Genomic DNA, 16,253 nt, shown 5'->3' with positions numbered 1-16,253 from the left:
GCACGGGCACCACAGCACTGCAAGCACGGAGCCCGCAGCAGTTATGGCCGTTGTCAACTCCTCGCACTTTATCGTCCACCTCTTCCACAGTCAGCTGCTGAGAAATCGGGCTACTTTTCAATGGTGCTGCGAGCACTGGTGGACCATGGGGGACGTTTTACCAACATCAATGTCGGGTTGCCAGGCAAAGTTCATGACGCGCGTGTATTCAGGAACTCTGCTCTGTTTAGATGCCTGCAGGAAGGTAGTTTCTTCCCGGACCACAAAATAACTCTTGGGGATGTGCAGATGCCTATAGTGATCCTCGGGGACCCAGCCTACCCGCTAATGCCCTGCCTCGTGAAGCCCTATGCAGGCACCTTGCACAGCGACAAGGAACTCTTCAAGTACCAGCGAGCAGCGTGACCTGTGACTGTTCAGTTTCTTTACAGAGAAGCTGAACCTGCCCCTGTTTCTTTACCAAGTTACTGTTGACCAGCATCTGCAGTTACATACACCGTGCACCCCGATTCCACCAATACCTTCACACGTTTAAAAATAAAATACATGTTCCACTGTAACTTTACAAAGGTTTCTTTATTGATGACTTTGCATTAAAGGGTTGAAACTGGGACGCAGACTGTGCTGGGTAGGGTGTGCGGTGATGTAAAGACCACCTCTAAATTCAAGGAATGACAGGCTCCTGCTCCCAGAGCGGTCTGCAGTGCCGGACTGGTTGTTTCAATGGAGCCTGCCATCCCTCCTTTTTGGGACTCTGTGTGCGGGGGCTATGTGGCCTTGTGGCGGGGGAGGACGGATACAGATTCCTCTGCTGCGCGGCTCTGTGGTCCAGGACAGGGACCGTTGCATGAGATCTGTAACCCCCCTCCCCAGCTACAAAGTCACGTACCCCCCGACCCACACAGAACCTGCAAACCACCTCCTATACCGACCAGGGTGCCTACTGACTGCACTGTGTGTGTGACCTGCTGCTGATCCTGCCCCTGTCTCTGTACCCTGCTAAAGGTGACTTTCCTATGCAATACTCTACCCCCTTCCCCACCCACCCCTTCAAACACAGCGTTGTGTAAAAAAGCATGACGGAAACAGTAATTAACAGCAAAGTAATTTTAATAATTAACCAGACAGTCAGGGGATGAAACTGGGATTGGGGCTAGGGTGAGTCAGGAAGGGAAGGAATTCTCAAAAATTAGGGTATGAGAGCTTTTGTGTACTTGAGCACTCTGCTGGGGTGCAGTGACAGTTTTCACGGCCCCTGGCGCCACTCCTTCTGGTTACTTTGGGTGACGGGAGGTATGGGACTTTGTGGCGGGGGAGGGCGGTTGCAGATACACTGCGGGGGGGCTCCCTCCTCCTGGCTGCGGTCCTGCAGAACATCCACAAGGCGCCGGAGCGTGTCCGTTTGCTCCCTCATTAGTCCAAGCAGCGTTTGAGTCACCTGCTTGTCTTCCTCACGCCACCTCTCCTCTCGTTCGCTGTGTGAGCGCTGGTACAGAGAGAGGGTCTCCCTCCACTGGCTCTGCTGGTCCACCTCGGCTCGGGAGCACCCCATAACTTCAGCGATCATCTCGTCCCGTGTCTTTCTCTTTCACCGCCTAATCTTTGCCAGCCTCTGCGAGGGGGATGCTGTGGCAGGTCTGGAGACAGTCGAAGCTGTGTGATGGGAAAAAGGGAGTGAATTCCTTGCAAAGATACATTTCTGCGAACAATGAACACAGTCTAGTCTGTGTCTGTGAACAACACCATGCACAGCACCTATCTCGTCCGCACTCCTGCAGCAGGCAATCCGGAAAGCATAAACTCTGCCCCTGTTCTACCCCATCGCAGTGCCCCCCGACCCTTGCACTTCTGGGTTGAGATCCCAGTGCCTGATGGTGCAAATTTCATTGTTGCGGGTGGTTCTGGGTAAATGTAGTCAGTCATTCCTTCCTCCGGGAAAGCAATGCCAGACAATCATTTCGAGCCCGTTTTCCCTGGATTGCCCTGGCATACGCAATAGCGTGGCAACCATGGAGCCTGTTTTGCCTTTTGTCACTGTCACCGTATGTGTACTAGATGCCGCGGACAGAGGCGATTCAGCAGCGCTACACAGCAGCATTCATTTGCTTTTGCATGACAGCAGAGATGGTTATCAGACATATTGCACCATCAACCACGCCAATGTAAATTGGCAAGGTGATGACGGGTAGCTGTCCTATTGCACTACACCTTCTGCTGCTGTCATAGGTGCCCCTGGCCGAGATCAGCCGGGGGCGCAAAAGACAAAACTGGGAATGACTCCCCGAGTCAATCCCTCCTTTATGGTATCTAAAAATAGAAACAGTCCCACCTAGAATATGGGGCAACTGTACTAGGGTTTTAGTGTATCAGAGAACTACAGAGCACAGCCGCTCTGTGTCAGATCCCACAGGAATGACGAGCTGCGTGCCATTCACAGGGGGTGCCCCTGCAACAACCCCACCTGTTGCTTCCCTCCTCCTCCAGCCTTCCTGGGCTACCATTGTAGTGTCCCCCCATTTGTATGCTGAAGTAATAAGGAATGCAGGAATAAGAAACAGTGACTTGTTAGGGAAATGAAATGAGGGTAAGGCAACCTCCAGCTGCTATGATAGTCCAGGCAGTACAGAATCTTTTCTTTGCACATGAAGGGCGGGGACTGATGGAGCTCAGCCCCCTGTTGCTATGATGAAGACGGTTAGCAGGCCGTCTACTTATGGGCTGATGATGAGGACAGGTAGCAGTCCTATTGCACTACACCATCTACCGCAAGGCTGATGATGAGGACGGGTACCAGTCATTTTGCACCGTCAGTCACCCATGAGGCGGGGGAGGGGGGGCGAGGATGCTACCGTAGCGTGCCGCAGCATCGCGTCTACCAGCAGCATTCAGTACACATAGGATGACATTTACAAGAGTCAAGAGACGATTTCTTTCCCTTTTCCTTCTGGGGGTGGGGGGTGGCTGTACATTGACGAGCTATGCCCTGAACCACCGCGGACCCTGTGTTTGACCCTAGAAGCATTTGGAGCTCAGCCAAGAATGCAAATGATTTTCGGACACAGCGGGAACTGTGGGATAGCTTGCGTCCTCAGCCCCCCCCCCTCCTTCCCTCCATGAGCGTCCATTTGATTCTTTGGCTTCCTGTTACGCTTGTCACGCAGCAGTGTGCTGACTCTCTGCTACGCCGTCTGTCCGGAGATTTTTTTAAAATACTTTGAACCAGGCGTAACATTATGGTAATTTTCCTAATTAGATGCAGGAGTCGCCGAGCGAGATCGCCCTAAGGAGGGTCACTGAAGGAGATAGAGAGCGCATGCTGCGTGAAAGCCAGCACAAACCAGGGGCCTATGCAGCCGTGCTCGGGGAGGCAATGCTCCCTGAGTACCTCATGAAAGCCTGGCGCGGAAAAGTGTGCTATCACGGAGCACCCAATAAGGCAGCTCTCCCCAGGAACCTCCTGCGGAGGCTTTTCAATTACCTCCAGGAGAGCTTCGTGGAGATCTCCCAGGAGGATTTCTGTTTTATCCCCATATATATAGAGACCTCCTTTTCACATACTTCAGATTCCTGTTATATTAAGAATAAAAGTTTACATGTTTAAAGCACTTACCGAGTGATCCTTCCCCTGATTCAGGGTCCGAGTTAACGGCCGGGGAGGGTTGGTAGGGGATCTCCGTGACGGTGATGAAGAGATCCTGGCTGTTGGGGAAACCAGCGTTGTAAGCGCTGTCGCCTGCCTCGTCCTCCACAAACCCTCATCTTCCCCATCCACGAACATCGCCGAGGAACTGTCCATCGACACTGTCCCATCGTCAGAGTCCATGGTCACTGGTGGGGCAGTGGTGGCAGGCTCCGTAGCGTCCGTTTGCCGCTTTGATTTTTTGGTAGCCTTGTCTGGGGTCCTTGATTTTCACGCGGCACTGCGTTGCATCCTGCCTGTATCCTCTGTCTCTCATGGCTTTGGAGACCTTCTCGTAGGTCTTTGCATTCCGTTTTTTGGAGTGCAGCTCCGAAAGCACAGACTCCTCGCCCCACACACTGATCAGATCCAAGACTTCCCGGTCAGTCTATGCTGGGTCCCTCTTTGTATTCAGAGATTACATAAACTCCTCTGCTGGAGAGCTCTGCATTGCTGCCGGTGCTGCTGAGCTCGCCCCGATGACCAACCACGAAATGAGATTCAAACTGTCCAGACAGGAAAAGGAATTCAAATTTTCCCGGGGCTTTTCCTGTGTGGCTGGTCAGAACATCGAAGCTCGGACTGCTGTCCAGAGCGTCAACAGAGTGGTGCACTGTGGGATAGCTCCCGGAGCTACTAAGTTCGATTTACATCCACACCTAGCCTAATTCGACATAGCCATGTCGAATTTAGCGCTACTCCCCTCGTCGGGGAGGAGTACAGAATTCAAACTAAAGAGCCCTCTAGGTCAAATTAAATGGCTTCCTGGTGTGGACGGGTGCACGGTTAATTCGAATTAACGCTGCTAAATTCGAATTAAAGTCCTAGTGTAGACCAGGCCTAGGTTGGCTTTTTCCTGCAACTCCTTTAAGTAAAGCATGTGGTCTTAACTTGAGTTAAGAACTTCAGATTGGTGCACAGAGAAGGGGAAACATATCTAGGCCCTGCCTATCAAAGCAATGTTTCTACCAATATTCCCAGTGGATGGATAAGTAGCTTTCAAACTGGGACCAGCTTTCAGAATGGCAAAAATGAAGTGGGCCCACTGTACCACTGGCATTTCCAATCCACCACTCAACATAGTAACTAGGCAGCAGGTGACCACTAGCAGAGCTAATCTTTACTCACACCTTGCCCTCAAGGGGAAAAAACCACCAGGTGCCAAGGGCCAGCAGAAGGTCTAGGGACCACTTCTCCCACTCAAGACCTATTTTGAGTACTTAAGTGATGGAGAGCCTTTGTGCAGGCCCTCTGCATAGGGATGAATTTCACCCAAAGAGAACAAGAACTGGATCCTAGCTCGCCCTTGTTGAGGTGAATAAGCGAGTGTCGTGAGGCAGTGTCCATTCCCTGCCACCCCAGAGAGGGATGAGCCTCTCTGGACACCAAAGTGGGCGAAGCCAGTGAATCCTGTGCCCGCCTTCCAGAGGTCAAAGTGCAGGACAGGAAGTATAAAAGCCCAGCCCCAGAACTCACTAGAAGAACAGCCACCGGAGAGGCCAGATGCCTGTGGCCTAGCTCCTGGTTGGGAGACACCAGCAATCGGCAGCCAACCTGAAGACTGGTCAATGCCTGATGCTGACCAGAGCCTGGAGAAGCTGCCAAGCCTGCCCCTCGCCAGTTACCCTGAGGAGCCCATGGTGCTTGACCCCTTGGAGGACACCGTCCGGACCCAGGTACCTCCAGAGGGGGAGTTAGGAAGTAGCCCAGGGGCAGCCGACCCTAGTCTGGCTGCAAGACCGCCACAGCCTGTCAGTGTGTTGAGGGCAGGATCCCCACTGACACAGCAGCAGGCCTTCTACCGCTGCTAGGGCCCCGGACTGGGATGCAGTGGAGTGGGTAGGCCTGCATCCCCCCTGCCACCCAACTGGTGGGTGGCAGTCTCCCCCTCTCCCAGGCCCTTCAGAGCCAGAAATCTGGACTTGCTGTTTACCTGTTTACTCAGCCCCTGCCTGAGGGCCTGAGCCACTGACTCTTTGTTGCCCCACCCCAACCCAGGGTCAGGGCCTGCTCGTTATATAACAGTTGCTCAGCTCCTGTCTGAGGACCTGAGCCCGTGACTCACTACTGCCCACCTACCGGGTTTGAATAACTTTTATGTTTTGCCTCAAGTGCTGCCACGGCGAGAGACCCCCCACAGCCAGGCTAATTCCCCATCACAACTGAAAGGAAGTAGCGAGGCGGTGTGGTTCCCCGCCGCCCCAGAGAGGGACACGCCCCGGCCAAACCCCTCTACAGGGAGGTCAGAGGGTTAATTAGACATTTTCTATCCTTCCTACCTTTGCACACTCCTGGAGGGGCAGCCAGAATCTTCATCATAACATACAAAGATTTTATTATTTGCATGCATATGTTCTTAACAATAAAGAACAATGGAGTAAATATAACAGCCTATCATACAGAAGCAGAATTATTTCTCAATAGTGGATTTTTAAAAACTTTGTGTTGCAAGAGGCTTTCTATCTGTGCAAATAATTAGGAAATAGATAAGGTGCCAGCATATGGTGCCGAAGAATACATAACTAGTTTTGGATTTTTTAGGTCTGATAAAACTTCTTGTGCACTGCAAATTGCTCCGTCTCTGCAGCTCTTTCTATCAGCTGTTCATATTTTCCATGAAGTGTTAGGAGGTCGTTAAGAACCAGCTTGAGATATTGCCCATGCAAAGGCACAACATGGTTTAGTTGATGGGCTTAAATTTTGCTGATTTATTTGCTATCATTCTAAACAGCCTAAATAAAATGAAATTTCAAGTCTTCTCCCCCACACTTCCACACATCGCAACTGGCAGGTGGGGTTTGGAAGCATGCAGAGACAGGGGATTTTTGCATAGTATGGGAAAAACAGCTGCATAGTGTGCAGCAGACCACCAGCAGTGCCCTAGGGGAGAGAGGATTGTCTGAGGAAAGGAGTAGGAGGATGACCACTACATCAGTAGGACTGGGAGTAGACAGAGAAAGGCAGAAAAGTGAATAGCATAAACTTCAGTTTACCTTTTCACTGAACATCTAGGCTATGTCAACAGTATGCACCTTTTAGTGACACAGCCGTGCCACTAAAAGGTGCGCAGTGTAGCTGCTCTTTGTCGGCAGGAGAGAGTTCTCTTGCCAACAAAATCCACTCCCAAGGAGAGACAGAAGCTTTGTCAGCCTTTTCATTGGTAAAACTTTTCTCATTCAGGGGATTTTTTTCACACCCCTGAATGACAAAAGTTATACCAACAAAAGTGTAGCGTAGACAAAGCCTGTGTCTTCAAACTAAAGGTAACATTAGCAGAGGAAAGTAATGTAAAAAGAGCAGGCACTGCAGGAAGAATAGCACTTGAGCAAATTGCTCATGTCAGATAAGACTTGCGGTCATTAAAAATCCCCTGGTGCTTTTTCATCAGCACACAACTATTTAACCCTGGTGCTCTTTCCAAATCTGGGTTAGGAGCATTCTGTCTCTTAAATTGTCCATGCAATTTCAGCTTGATATGTTGTGAGGGGTTTTTTTTTGTTTTTTTTTTATTCCTTGACCTTAATTATTATCATGTTGCTGTGCATGTTTAAAAATCTACCATGTTCCACCACACAGCTGGCTGTATTTCATTGGTGAGTGGATATATACTGCACATTCTGCAAAACAAGAAAATGGCTTTTCTGGTATATTACGTGGATTTTCCACTTTTACTCAAGTCAAGGAAATGAAATGTACTGGTGGCTTTGGGGAGTCTACGAGTACTTGCAATGCAATTCCTTGTGCTCCTGCCAGATTCTGCTCTACTGGGTTTGTAAATATGTTACTGACAATATGCTGGGGCCTCCACAGCACTGGCCATTATGGCTTTGAGGATGAGCATTACCTAGCAAATTTCTCCAGGCCCTTTCCCAGCACGAGTATTACTAAATAATGTGCTTTCAAACATTGCCAGGTAGCCTAATAGGAGAAATACAATATTGCTGTACATTTTATTTTGATGAGTTTTCAGATGCACAGAAATAACAAAAATATAGAGCAGGATTTTTATATTTTACAGTATTTTGTAAATCTATACAACCAGATGTACTGTATGATATAGCAGCCATTAAAATGTTAATCTTTGCCAATTATAGCCCCCCAGTTATTAGAGGTGTTTTATTCTAAACATGAGGGCAAAGTCTAGTAATAGCCAGTACTGCTGTGTAGTAATAGCAAATGTAGACCACTGTATTCTTGATTAAGTATTCAGAAGAGTAACACAATATACCAAATTCAATCCTACAGTCTGTACTCGGTCATAATTGCCAAAAATATACATCACTATCTTTGTTTTTTTCCTGGAGATTTTCTGGAAAAGAAAGTTCTGTAGAGATCTAAATAAGTGGCAGGATATTCACTGCTAAATATTCTACCTTAGGGTCTGCTTTTCTGCTAAGGGAATCTCAGAATAAGAAAAACATCAGTGCGTGCATCGCTGAGAGTGTATGGCTGAAGTTACATCAGAGCCCTGATATGTGGACCAGTAGATACACCACTGCGGTTTGTGAAAATCTAATATGTAGAATTCTGATTACCCACATATATTAGGTAATGGGCAAGAAATCAGTGTCTTGCAGAGAACAAAATTATTATATATGGCCCGTGAAAAACAAAAGAGAAAGCTCAATGCTCCATTCCCAAAGAGCTGATCCCAGTGTTGCATGACCTCAGCTTCCACTTCTAAGAACTAGAATTAAGTTTATTCTCTTAATTCTATATATATGATATTTTTGTTCTCCACAAGACATTGATTTCTTGCCCATTATATATGGGTAATCAAAATTCTATATATATTTTGACAAACTCCACACAGTAGTTAATAGCATTAAGTGTCTTTCTTCTTCCTGTCTATCCTTCTGATTAAGAAGGGAAAGGGAAGGAGCCATAAAGGCAGGGAAATGTGTTCTCAAGTCATGTTTCCTGTCACACTATTTGATTGTCTAGAGAAATATATTGGATGTTATATTTACAGCCTGAAGTCCTATCAGCTGTTTCTTTTTCAGCTTCTTATAGTTGTGACAACTGTGGTTTCCCAAAGTTGTGCCCCTGCACCAATGTAATACAGATGGAAGCACAAAGCAGGTCGAATTCCATTCTCTCTGTGACTTTTACAGTGCTGCAGCAAATGATCGTCTGTGTGTTGGCTGCTGGGAGCACACTGTTCCTGATGCTTTATTACTAGTGTTATTGTAAGGTTGGGTACCATTCTCACATCTTTTGTGGAAAAACTACACAAATGTGATAATCAGCCAGACCACAGGATTCTCCTGCTGGATATGGAGAAAGAGCTCCATCAAGGGCTGTGCAATTTCAACAATGAAGGAGATGCTTTGTGCAAAGCATCTACTATGCAACTGAAGGAGGTCACCCAAGCAGACTCTTTATGTTATGTTGTCCATCACTCAAGGATAGGATGCCTACTTTTCTCTCATAGATTGAATACAAAAGAGAATTCTCAAAGATAAAGCTCCTGTTGGCAGCAACATATCAGAGAGGATTGATGGGAAAGAAAAGAGAAGCTCCTTCTTTGAAGTTAGGTGGCAGGTGAAAAACAAAAGAGAAAGCTCGTCGCTCCATTCCCAGAGAGCTGATCCCAGTGTTGCATGACCTCAGCTTCCACTTCTAAGAACTAAAATTAAGTTTATTCTCTTAATTCTAGACGTATAAGTCTACCTCTTGTTGGAAAATACCAGCTCTCAGCAGTCTGTGCTTGCTTCTCCAGCTTTAGAATTGATACTCTTTCTTACACTATCTGGAGATTCCTAATTGGGGTTGGAAGAAATTTCTGACACAGGTAAAGACGGACAGAAAGAACATATTGTCCGGCTACTCTGGAAGACAGACAGGAGGCAATGGATGTGGTTTAGTTAGGTCACAACTGCATTCACTTAAAATATCTGGGACCACTCAGCAATAAATTGTATGATGCAGATCATCATCATTTCCTTAATCATTTCCACATAATTCCCTATCAGATCCCAGTTCTCCCACTGTTGGGATACTGCTGCCTTCCTCTTGTATGAGGTCAAAGGAGGCTAGAAAAGGACAGAGGAACCCCAAGCCCCCCTTCCTCAGCTCCCTTAAGGGATGTTTTCCTTTAAATCCTTTTCCAGTCCATTTTATCTGAAAACCATATGCCTTCCATACAGATAATCTGCACTGGACATCCGCCACAAGAAAGCACCACCGATTATGCTTGGCTTCTTCCCCCACCCCCATCCTGGGTTCCCATATATTCATTGATACCTGCCTTTTTCACAGAGGTGAGCAATATTTGCATGCATTGTCTGCTCCCAGGCTGCCAAAGAGTGCACACAGGGCATCAGCTGGTCCCATAGCAATGCCCCTCTTTCTGTGCCAGCTCAGAATTCCCTCACCCCCCTATGCCCAACTGTGAATTCCCCAACAACCCAGAAGCCCGCTTATATGCCCAATATACAGTGATGCGCCTGCAGATCCACACCATCACTCACTTGACTTGTTTGCACAATCCTGACAGTGGAAAAACAAGAAAATTTTCTCTGATTCCCTACTGTGGGTCTCATTTACATACTGTATGCAGTTGAACGCCATTGGCTGATTGCCTGAATCACTGTGGTCTGTAGCCCTAGTTCAACGGCAGTGGTTGCAGCCCCTATCTGGAATGAGTGGGAACCAAATGCTTGTGCCAGTAGGCCCAACTTTCTGAAAAAGTCCTTTCTGGAAACCGTAATACATTAATATGTTGTGAGTATGTAACAAATTAGTATGCCCCATCGCCATGAATAAAGAGGGGGCCCTCTCCTGTGGGTCTCATCCTATATAAGTCCTTAATACCCTTACTGGGAAAATCCTTTCCCTGCCCCCCTCCTACAGCATTATGGACTCATCTTACTTCCTCACTTGGTTTTCAAGATCATTCATGGTTAAGATGACTGATTGTTCCTCCCATTGTAAAACCCTCCACTCCAAAGCCCTTCTCTGAGGTATCAGGTGCTAGTTCTAGAGTCAGACTCTAAAACTTAAAAACATGCTTCCAGGAATGCAGCCTTGAACAAGGCTACCTCCTATCCGCTTCTGCATATTTGGCTGAGACATTGGCACCAAATACCTAAGCATCTTCACAGTGATGGGATGATGTAAATCCTCTCTAGGGCCCAGGTCCCTAGACCACATACTAAAAACCTAGTGACTAAGAACCTCTACAAGGATCTAGGTAACCATTCATCCTCCTGGCAAATATAAGGGTTGATAGGTGACTGGAGCTGGTAGATGTAGCCCTCAGGTTCCAGAGACACCATGTATTGCAGTATCTGGTCTTCCAGAATAGGTGATAACACGGACAAGCTCTTCCTCCTCCTGAAATTGCACAAAATTATTGAAACACATGTCATAAGCCCTAAATATTGTGGTGCTACTGAGTTATGTACTATCCCATGATACACCCATGCTCCAGGCATCTGTTCTAGTTCCTTGTTGGTGCCAGGACCCAAAATTTGTCCACCTAAAATCAAGACAATGAATCAGCTACGCCATTATCAACCCACACGCATGTTAAAATTTAAACACTGTAATACGAGTGTCCTTATCAACCTCATCATCCTGCAGGATTTGGAAGACTGGCAATTCGTAACATGTATCCCAGCAATGTTATCACTCCAAAAACCCAGTCTTGTTTTCAAAATTTGTTCCCCAAATAGTTAGTGCTACCAAAATGGGAAAGAATTCCAGGAATGTTATATCCTTTACTATACCTTTTTGTGTCCAATCTGAGGGCCATTTCTGGGCACACCCACCTGCCTTGGTAAAATACTCCAAAATATATTCCTTCCGATGTATCTGAACCTGTAAATCTGCCTCTATTGTCCATTCATCCCTCCAAAAAGATACTCTATTAAATTGATTCAGAAACTGTTCCCAAATGCCCAAATCCTCCTCCTCTCTTTATTAATCATTATATAATGATTGAGTTTGGCTATTTCCACAGTGGCAGCTGACAGTCGGATACTAAATACCCATCCCAGGGCCACCATTCGGCATGCAAAGTTAAGATGCCAATAATAGATTGTAGCTCCCACTGTGTAACCTTCTTGCCCACTCTACCCTTGATAATCAACCCCACAAGTTAGCTGGGACATTGTCTAGATATACTAGCCCACATATTTAACTCAGTCTTCAGATAAGTCATCTTTATAGAGAGCCTGTCTGTTTTTTCATGAGCCAGAGCTACCCTCAGCCTACCAGTCAGGACCTGGAATGTGGCCAGTAGGCTGGCACACTCCTCAGAATCTGCCCTACATGCAAACAAGAAGTCATCCAAATGGTATACCACCTGCTGTCAACCAGACTCCCACACTCCTGCCACCCATGCAGCATTGTGTTGAATTTTTCAAACACTGAGCAGGAGATGGCTAATCCCATTCGAAGTGTGTTATAAAAATAAAACTGACCTCAAAACAGAAACAAAAGAAGTTAAAATCAGAAGGATACTCTGGCAGTAACGGAAAAGCCAAATTAATGTATATTTTGCCAACAATGCCCCTAGGCGACAGGTCCTAACCATGCGCACAGCCTCATTGAAGGAGGAATAGTGCACTGAAGGTAATTCAGGGTCTATCATATCAATGACAGGTGGTGGATCAAGCAGTATTCACCAGGAGCCTTTTTAGGAACCAAGGCCAGGGGAGATACCCAGAGAATATCAGAATGGCCATACTGGATCAGACCAAAGGTCCATCTAGCCCAGTATCCTGTCTTCCAACAGTGGCCGATGCCAGGTGCTTCAGAGGGAATGAACAGAACAGTTAATCATTAAATGAGCCATCCCCTGTCGCCCATTCCCAGTTTCTGGCAAACAGAGGATAGGGACACCATCTCTGGCCATCCTGGCTAATAGCCATTGATGGACCTATCCTCCATGAACTTATCTAGTTCTTTTTTGAACCTTGTTATAGTCTTGGCCTTCACAACATGCTCTGGCAAAGAGTTCCACAGGTTGACTGAGAGTTGTGTGAAGAAATACTTCCTTTTGTTTGTTTTAAACCTGCTGACTATTAATTTCATTTGGTGACCTCCTAGTTCTTGTATTATTAGGAGTAAATAACACTTCCTTATTTACTTTCTCCACACCAGTCATGCTTTTATAGCCCTCTATTATATCCCCCCTTAGTGGTCTCTTTTCCAAGCTGAAAAGTCCCAGTCTTATTAATCTCTCCACATATGGAAGCTGTTCCATGCTCCATCATTTTTGTTGCCCTTTTCTGAACCATTTCCAATTCCAATATATCTTTTTTTATTAACCCTTTATAGGTCAATGACTGAATGACCTTGCAGCTCAGTTAGCATTTATCTACTGTGCACTCCTTTTCTTTACAATGTGCCCCAATCTCTGTATGAACATCAGTGTTTTGGACATTATTTGACCATATGCTTAAACCCTTTGCTTAAATATGGCCCATCTGCCTTGTTAGGGACGTTCCAAGTGCTTAACTGTAACACTTTGAGCTTAACCGGAGACAAAGCTTTTTCCAATACTCCTGCCACCAGCACATCCACTCCTCTCTCCCATGCCTTGATAGACACATGCATCTCTGTACCCTGAGGTAAGCTGGGGGATGGGCAGATTTATCCCCCAACATTTTACACTTATTGGGGCCTTCCCTAAAAGCTATAGCAATTGCAAGGCCGAATGGGCCCCAAAGCACATCTCACAAACATATTTAAATTTGCAGATGCTCTGAAAATGGCCACCATCATTAAAAGCCCAGCAAATGTTATTCAGAGCACTGGGTCTCTGTTGGGTTTGCCAAGTAATAAACAGGCCACAGTCAGTGTGAACACCTAGCCCCCATGGTGTCAACCACTACAGCCAGAGCATGTGTTGCGAGATGTCCCAATGAATTCCAGCCTGTGTTGCAGCTCTCAGTCTAAACTGCTCATCATTGTTAAGCCAAGCCATGCCCCCCCAATGTGTTATATGCCTGCTGGAAGTCCATATATTTCAATAACTCTTCTTCTTTCTGGTTATTGCTCCAAAATAACACCCACATTGATTAAAAAGGCTGCTTCACAATTTTCCTAGGTTGTAGCTACCCTTGGTCATTTGGATTTGTCATTGCTTTACTTGTACTGTCCCATCTTACTGTCATAGCTTCCCTGAGGTGCAGTGATATAACGTCTAATATATTCACCTCTCAATATGTTACTTTAGTATTGGAGGGACTGTACACTCTCATTGGGTGACCCCATCCCAGGAATTAGCATTTCCTGTCTAGGGGGTCTGAATTTTTCTCCCTCTCCTCCTCTATATTAATGACTCCTACCTTATTGCTTGGGGACTGCATCATCCAGTTATCTCCTGCATCCCAAACCTGAGCCTATGTGGGGTAAGTGGGACCACAACCACCAGACTCCCCTCTGAGGAAAGCCCCCAGCCTCTGTAACAACTGAAAGTTAGCCTGAAAAAGTTGTGCAAAAAGCCATTGACCTCTGAGTTTGCTGTGTTTATCCCAGTAACCCTGGGCCCTTCCTCCAAGACAGCAGGTCCTCCTGAGCCGTGTCACTAAATCTGTTGCCCACATATTTCAGGAGTTCCTGCCCCAGGGGAAAGTTAACAGCACTTGCCCCCACCCATCCTTCTTGTTTCCCAGTAGGGAGCCTAGGCCATTCCCTGTGTCATGCCATTCTTTCCTCTATGATCCCCAACTGCAGCACTGGAGGAGAGAGGGTGAAAATCACCATTCTCATATCCACCATTCTGTCGCACTCATACCCAAGACTCTCTCCTAGATGCAGCTCCATGCTCTCCCTGGCCACACCCATTTCGCTTCTGTCCCCTGAACTCTACTGTACCTCTACCACTCCTTGGTGTCATTCCAACTCACCCCTGCCAGAAGTGGCTGTGTTTCTTGCTGGTCTCATGCTCTGCCTCCTAGCGGTAGCTCATTCCCAATTCTGGCTCCGCTTGTCCTGTAGCACCTTGTAACCCATGAATTATTGCTGAAACAATGTACATGCATAACTTCGATCAATTCTTGGCCTGCTTCCCAAAGCCTTAATGCTTGCTGTCCTGCACCATGGGGAAAGGGGTCCCCCTCTGGGTTTCCTTCCCATTTACCCTTTGGATGGCAGCCCGTGTACCCTGTACTGACTGAGATCTTGTTGCTTTAGCCTTGGTCCTTCTCCCTTGTGTAGGAGAAGGAAATACACCTGCCAAAGCCATGCTTCCAGCTGATCCTGGTAAAAGAGGGCTTCTCCAGGGCTGCATGGGGTATAAATATTCCTCCATTCTTGCAGTCAGCTGGAAGGGCAGTAAAGTGACCTGCTCCTGACCTGGCTCCAGCTGCTTCCTGTACATCCATCTAAACCTTCCCCCTTCTCTCCCCCCGCCCATTAAGGGAGGAACCCTTAAAAGGGCAATGACCTTTTTTTGCCGGTCAGCCAGCCAGATTACCCCTTCTCTCCCCGCCCCCCACACTGAAGGTTGCAGTGAACACATTGTGCATAATGTTCTGCTTTCCTGATATGGGCCAAATTCTCACCAAGGGTAAATTAGCATGGTGCCATTGACTTGAATGTTTGGTTTGTTGTTCAGTTTGGTTCATTAAATTGTTTCACTTCCTACAGTTCCTTAAATGATGGTTACAGTCAAAATTATCATCATAATGTGTTTTAACATACAACTACCTGCACTGTAGCATATATTTGCACTCAGAGGTGTTTTTATAAAATTAACTACATTAAAAAACAAATGTTCTCTTCAAGGGGAGCCCCAAAGCTGTCACCAGACTGAATGCAGAGTGCAGCTGGTAATTTATTGAATTTCATTTACAGTTGCCGACTGTTAGGTAGGTGGGACAGACTTTCTAAGTTTGTTCTGGGGCTTCAGAGCTAGACGAATAATTTACAGCAAATAACTTATTCAACTAGCCTTGTCTCTTTCCCGTTGGCCAACTGTCTGCAAACAGAGCACACTTTTTGCAAATGTATTTGTTACTCAAAATTATTTCCAAATTCCTTCTTCTGAGGCTTGGTTCACTGTGAGTCTTCACTATGTCAGGTATCAAGTATCAGAGGGGTAGCCGTGGTATGAAAACAGCTCATACCATATGTCAGGTATGAGCTGTTTTCATTGAACACCAAGATCTCATGATGTGTTGTTGTACTTTGATGGATATCAGCACACTCATGGCAAATTTTCCAAAGTTTGCACAGGCTCAAGTGCCTTGCTGGTTGCTCCTAATGGGACTCAGCGTATATTTGGGCACTTGCAGATTTTCAGAAAAAGTTGACATGCATATTCCCACAGGGTGAGTTAGTGGGTAAGGGGCTGGCTATTCTTTGTGGATTATTAAAAGTGCACACAGGCCTCCCCATCCCATGTACCCAGCCAGTTGTTGCTGATGAAATCATCTCAAGGGTTGGCTAGTCCAGGAGGCATAAGTTAAGTTATTGGGACACCAGATAATCATTCGGAAGCCCACTCAAACCAATTAAAAAATGCAAAAATAAATAGGTGAGAGAGAAACAGAAAGAGATTTTTGAGAGAATATACATTTTCCAGAGAGAGAGGAGGGGGTTGGCTGTCTCAAAGGAG

At 46.5% G+C, this 16,253-nt stretch overlaps 1 protein-coding gene across 2 annotated transcripts in view; it reads left to right on the top strand.

The window, feature by feature from the left end:
* The window catches only part of AGMO (alkylglycerol monooxygenase), a 515,888-nt gene that overhangs the window by 290,823 nt on the left and 208,812 nt on the right, over positions 1–16,253 (top strand). The window lies entirely within an intron of this gene.

Source organism: Mauremys reevesii, linkage group 2, assembly GCF_016161935.1.
Source record: "Mauremys reevesii isolate NIE-2019 linkage group 2, ASM1616193v1, whole genome shotgun sequence".
Taxonomy (NCBI): Eukaryota; Metazoa; Chordata; order Testudines; family Geoemydidae; genus Mauremys; species Mauremys reevesii.
The sequence above is the reverse complement of the archived record's forward strand: the minus strand, read 5'-3'. Positions and strand labels throughout refer to the sequence as shown.